Raw genomic sequence first — 6025 nt, 5'->3', positions numbered from 1 at the left:
TACAGTACAGTAAAGTACAGTAAACTTCAGTACAGTAAAGTACAGTAAACTACAGTACAGTACAGTAAAGTACAGTAAACTACAGTACAGTACAGTAAAGTACAGTAAACTACAGTACAGTACAGTAAAGTACAGTAAACTTCAGTACAGTAAAGTACAGTAAACTACAGTACAGTACAGTACAGTACAGTAAACTACAGTACAGTAAAGTAAAGTACAGTAAACTTCAGTACAGTACAGTAAACTACAGTAAACTTCAGTAAAGTACAGTAAACTACAGTACAGTACAGTAAAGTACAGTAAACTACAGTACAGTACAGTAAAGTACAGTAAACTTCAGTACAGTAAAGTACAGTAAACTACAGTACAGTACAGTAAAGTACAGTAAACTTCAGTACAGTACAGTAAAGTACAGTAAACTTCAGTACAGTAAAGTACAGTAAACTACAGTACAGTACAGTAAAGTGTTCTGCTCTGAACACAGGCCTTGCGTAGCCCAAACCCTCTCCTGTGACCTTGTGACCTTCAGATTCAGCTGTTTGTGAAACTGAGCTTTTCCCCCACCTCCACTGGACTCCCACAGGATCGGCCTTACTCCTCTCAGCTGTTGGGATTGACCTTTGACCTCAGAGTGAACTCAGATCTCCGATTTCCCATCTCGCTCTCCTCACTGGCCTTTTCCCCAAAAACAGCGGAGCACCCCAAACCCTGAGAAGTAGGGATGTCGTACTCCCGTCCTGAGAGGCAGCAGACCCCACTTTTCTGTGCGCTCTTGATTCTTCGATTGGCTCGCAAACCTGGCTGTTTCTGAGGCTTTCATTGGCTGCTGAGAGAAGGGAATGGAAGTACACCGGGCAGGTGTTGCGACCTTGTGAAACGGCAGTTTGAGATCGCTGCTTCTCACCGCCGCTGCCTGACTGGAAAGGTTCCTGGGAGGCCCCAGCACAGACCGTAAAGCCTCACGACGCCCCCTGGTGGCTGTTCTGTGGTCTGTCTAGCGCTGTGGGGACTGGAGGGGGAGGAGCCACAGACTATGTCTCATGGAGAGAGCGTACATGCGCGTGTGTGTGCGTACATGCGCGTGTGTGTGCGTACATGCGCGTGTACACGCATACGTGCCTTTTGTTTGTACGAGTGGTGTGCCTTTTTTGAACTGAGTACTGAAAGTTTCTTGCTCATTTTGGGGGTCCTGTGGGGCTGCTCGCTGGTCCTGGGAAAGCGATCGAGCCTTTCACGCAGTCGTGTCCACTTCAGTGCAGGGTCGCCAAGGCGACACTCTGACTCGGAACGTCCGCGTGCCAGCTGCGGTGTCGTCCCGGGACGTCCTGGTGTTCCACTGACGTCGCTAACGGGTTTCTGGAAAGGTGTCGCACCCTGTGGCCTCAGCCAATGGCTGTGCTGCTGCTGTCCTGCCAACGTCGCAATTGGGGGATTCGGGGGTTCACCCCCTCCCCCGCTCTCTCCACAGGAGTACTATGCCTACAGACCGCCGCGCTTTTACTGCGAGATTCCGTCCGTATACCTCAGAGCAGTGATTTAAGGTCTACTCTAAATGTATTCCTGCATGTTCAGCAGGAAGTATCTGCCAATCGCCATCAGAGTTGTTTCACTGGTTGTTAAAAACACTCCCTGATTGGGGCAGCTTGGGGTTTCCATGGATATGGTTGCCATGACATTATCGCTTGCTCGTCTCTCGTGCAGGCATAACCACCTGCTTTTCTTATTGGGGCATGACTGTAATTAACTATGCAAATCCATCCAGTTGCTCACATTATAGTTTTATTATTTTTAAATGGACATAATATTCAAAATGGTGGCTGAGGATCAGAAAGCCAAACTGGAGGTTTGAGTTTGAGTATGCATGTATATTTTATTGTCTTTTTTTTTTTTTTTTTTTTTTTTTACAAGCCAAAGATGCAAGGCTTATTTAGTTGGGTTTTTTCATATCTGGTGTTTGTTAGTGTATTACTTTCAGCTTGTCGTGTGTGTCAAAATAAGACACTTTCTGAACGTTTTTTTTTTTTTTTTTTGGTTTACCATTGCTTCTGCTGTGGTTAAGGCGGAGGTGCAGATATTTTTGTTGTCTAACAACAAGGCTTTTGATTTATCAGGGATGTGAAATTTCAGTAAATTCGGGCAAGTGGGTAAGGATTTAATTTTCCCACAGCAGTCACTGGGGATAAAGAATGACTTCTGGGTTTATTTATTGCTGTGGGGTTTTCTGCTGCCTTTTTCCCACTTCAGTGGACAATGAGGTGCATGTGGATTTTACTTCGGTCAGTAACTTCCTCTGCATCAAGCGCAACACTGCTGACAACCACCAGGGGATGGGGACATCTTATCGCGATTACCTGGAAGGAGCCACTTCCGGACCCAAGTGCCTCAGAGCGTGGGTGCGAAACAGGCAGGCACACTTCCAGTTTGGGCCGTTCTGGTTCGGAAGCATGTTCTCGCGGGACATGTCCCGTTAGTCTGCTGTATTGGAACGCAAGGTCAGCTCCTTTCCTCCGATGATGTATTGCACTGGAGGAATTGTGTGAATCCCCAGGAGGGGGTTGTGGTGGCGTGTGAAAGGGTATTTATTATTAACCTCTGGTCGCTCTTCTCAAATGCATTTATGAATTCTGATGAATTCGGACTAGGTTTTTAGTGGGGAAAGGGTGTGGCCTAATCCCATTCCTCAGGTTCTCAGTCCAGCACAGTGGATTGTTAGCGCACTCAGGGACGGTTGCATGACTTGGAAGATTTTGCAGCACCGTATATACCTCACAGAGAACGCCTTATTTCCGGCAGACTTTGCTTCTGAAGCAAGACTTTTTTCCTACCTCACTAAATGTACAGTGTGACCTTTGCGGTGGTGAAAGCTTTGCAAGAACCTGATTTATTTCACTTATGGACTACAGTTCACAAGCGAGCTCAGATTGGGGTTTTTGGTGGGTGTAATCTTGGGTGTCAGTGCTCCAGGACATGCTGGTGCGTAACATGCGTTTTGATTGTGCTGACTGACTGCTTTCAGCGTTTGGTGGCAGGCAGAGGTGGACTCGTCATGTGGAAACCGCTTTCCTGTGCCTGTTCCTTCAGTTATTTTATCATCTCTGACTTGCACCTCCTGTAAGTCAGGTGAAGCTGGGGAAGAAAAGTTGATTGCTGCATTTAAACTTGACAGTTTTTTTCATGTTTTGGGCTGGTGGTGGGAATGGGGACAGTCGTCTTTATTATTATTATTTTTATTATTATTTAATTTTTTTAAACTTGCTGTTCGATGCCCTTGGTTGACAAAGCGTGCAGACAGCTGACAATCAGATACCGATGAAGCCAAACACACTGGGATGATTATCTGGAATGGGGGAGTGGGCGGGACTTTGCAGGGAGGGGTGGGGCACGGCCTGGCTAGGCGGAGTTACAATCATTTTTCAGGGCAAGGATCTGGGCCTGAGAACGTTTGTGGTTTATGCTGGAGACCGCTCCGATGGGAACCTTCATCTTGGATCCAGTCTCCAGTCAAAACCTTCTGCAGAACTTTCTCAGAGACTGACCTTGGACGTTGTGTTCACGTGGTGTATTTGAAACTTGCTGTATATAACATGGTCTCCAGAGGATCAGCCGCTGCTGTGACAGCAGGAATCTAGCCATTGGGTGGGAGAAGAGATGTAAAGGTGTCTCCTTTCTGTTTTATCATTTTTATTATATTTTTAACGGAACATCCCCCTCCCACCCACACAAAAATGAAAAGGTTTCCTGCAAACGCGTGGGCACCAGTACGCAGCAGTGTACACGTGTTCATTTTAATCGCCACCGCTGTGTGTGATTCATTCAGGGGTGCCCACTGCAGGGCTTTCACATGAAGGCCGAAATCCTCGGGGACTAGGTGTGTTGTGACTTGCTCAGATGTTCAGTATCTCCTGTGAAGACGCACAAAAGGAAATGCGTTACCTCTCGTCTTCACACAGTGGCCTTCGTCACCCGTGTAATAAGAGGCCTTAAGTCGTATGCGCACAGTGTGTGTTGAAATGCGTGCCGCTGCGCCGGGGAGGTTTGAGGTATGGAGGCTTTTCTCAGCGGCTGCTGCTTGAACTGCAGACGCCAGGCTTTCTGTGCTGTGCTCTGGCACAGGGTCCGACTGTCCCGGGTTCGAGACCCACGCTTCTGTGAAGGAGAAACACTTTCTTTAGACGAGGTTAGACTTCCGTGTCCCAGCATGCTGTGTGTGTATGTCTGTCTCCCTTGTGGAGTTTAATATTGTGCTTTTTAAACAAAAATGTATTCCCTTTATCTGTAACACTCTGTCTTCACACAGAAAATTATTTAAGTGACCTTTTTTAAATCAGTGCAAAACTGTAAATAGGAGGAGCTGGTTTAATGTCTTGGCTCTTCTTTATGTGCACATTTTTATGTGAAACCGATTCAGCACACCGGTGAGGCTTTCGTGATTGACTTCTCAGGAAATGCACTTCTACCTCCAATTTTACTGTGTCACTCAACATAAAGTGCAGGCTACTGTTTGTCTGTCCTGGTGGGGGAGCGGTCAGTTTGTGTGTTAAGGAGGGTTTTGTTGAGTGTAGCACTTCATTTTTACAGTTTTGGTGAAAGAGCAAAGCGCCACCTGCAGTACACCCAAAACAAACCTTTGAACAGAAGTTTATTTTGCTTGCACTTTGTTCTGTGTTGGTGTGATAATTTGAAAGGTTCCCATGGTAACAGTGTCATGTGACCTAACAGGAGGCTGCTTGCAGAGAACACTGGCTGGCCTGTATTGCATGACTGGATGCTAGGTTTGTGCCAGACATTGACACCACAGGACCACACATTCTGTGCATTTGATAAAAGAATGCATGATAATTATAATGATAATTGCACCTCTCTCCAGTATTGCAGTGGTCAGAGCGGTCCGGCCAGCAAGGCACAGCATAAAACACCTACTTAAAACCATCTTATTCCTCCAATAGAGAAGGAAATTGGGAAAATTGCTACAACCACAAAAAAAAAAAAAAAAAAAAAAAAAAAATACGGAGAATGTGATTGATTTGAAAGGGAAGGATATCGTGTCTCTTTATCGTCAAAGTACCAGAACGACGCAGTTAAAATTGATCTCCTTTAAAAAAAAAAAAACCGTTATGGTTCCCTTAGACCCACATGATGTTAGTCAGATGTTTGACTTGATACACAGGAAGGCTTTTCCCCCAAAAATCACAGAAATGACTGATGACAAATCTCCTCATTTTTGGTAATGTGAGTTAATCTTGTTTTGGGTTTTTGTCCTGCCACGTACATACATGGCTCTTGGGTTACTTAAAAAAATTAAGTAAATATTAAGGCATTATTGGTTTGTAATTAATAAAACATTTTGAAATTTTACAGTTGGAATGTTTTTCTACGTACTTCATTCAGCCCAGGGGTATTAAAAACAGACATGGAGTGTTTCGACTTATTAATGGTCTCTTAGTATTTATTATAAGTAAAAAAAAAAAAAGCATAGTTCTGGGTTTTTTTTTTTTTTTTGGTCTGTGCTTGTTGCTTACACACAACAATGGCTCCAATTGGGTAATAATGAGATTCGTTGTTTCTTCTTACAGAAATAGTGGGGCGCTTGTAACTTACGTTTAATTATATCTGATGCCCCGTCAAAGATAAGCACATTTAGTGCTGGCTTTACCGTGCTTACAACGTTAGGATAGGAATTGCCCTCCCAAATCGTAATAACCGAATTTAGATTTACAGGTGGTCATTTTGGAAGAATATGTTAGCCGAATTACAGCGGTAGAATTAGACAATCTCACGAAGACATTTTTTCAGTAATGCAGTACATTTGATTTAGACGGTGGGACATTGCCTATGTAGATATCCCACTTAAATACACAAGCTAGGTAGGCTGCTAGTTAGGCTACCAAACGAATATTACATATTTTTAATAATTCTCTTGTCTGTATTTTGCCTCGTAACTATTTTGCCACAACTTTGTTTTGTGCAGGCGCTTACACATGACGTTAACAACGTCACTTCCAAGCGACGCCCAACCAGCAACAAG

Source organism: Anguilla anguilla, chromosome 6 (assembly GCF_013347855.1).
Source record: "Anguilla anguilla isolate fAngAng1 chromosome 6, fAngAng1.pri, whole genome shotgun sequence".
Lineage (NCBI taxonomy): Eukaryota > Metazoa > Chordata > Actinopteri > Anguilliformes > Anguillidae > Anguilla > Anguilla anguilla.
The sequence above is the reverse complement of the archived record's forward strand: the minus strand, read 5'-3'. Positions refer to the sequence as shown.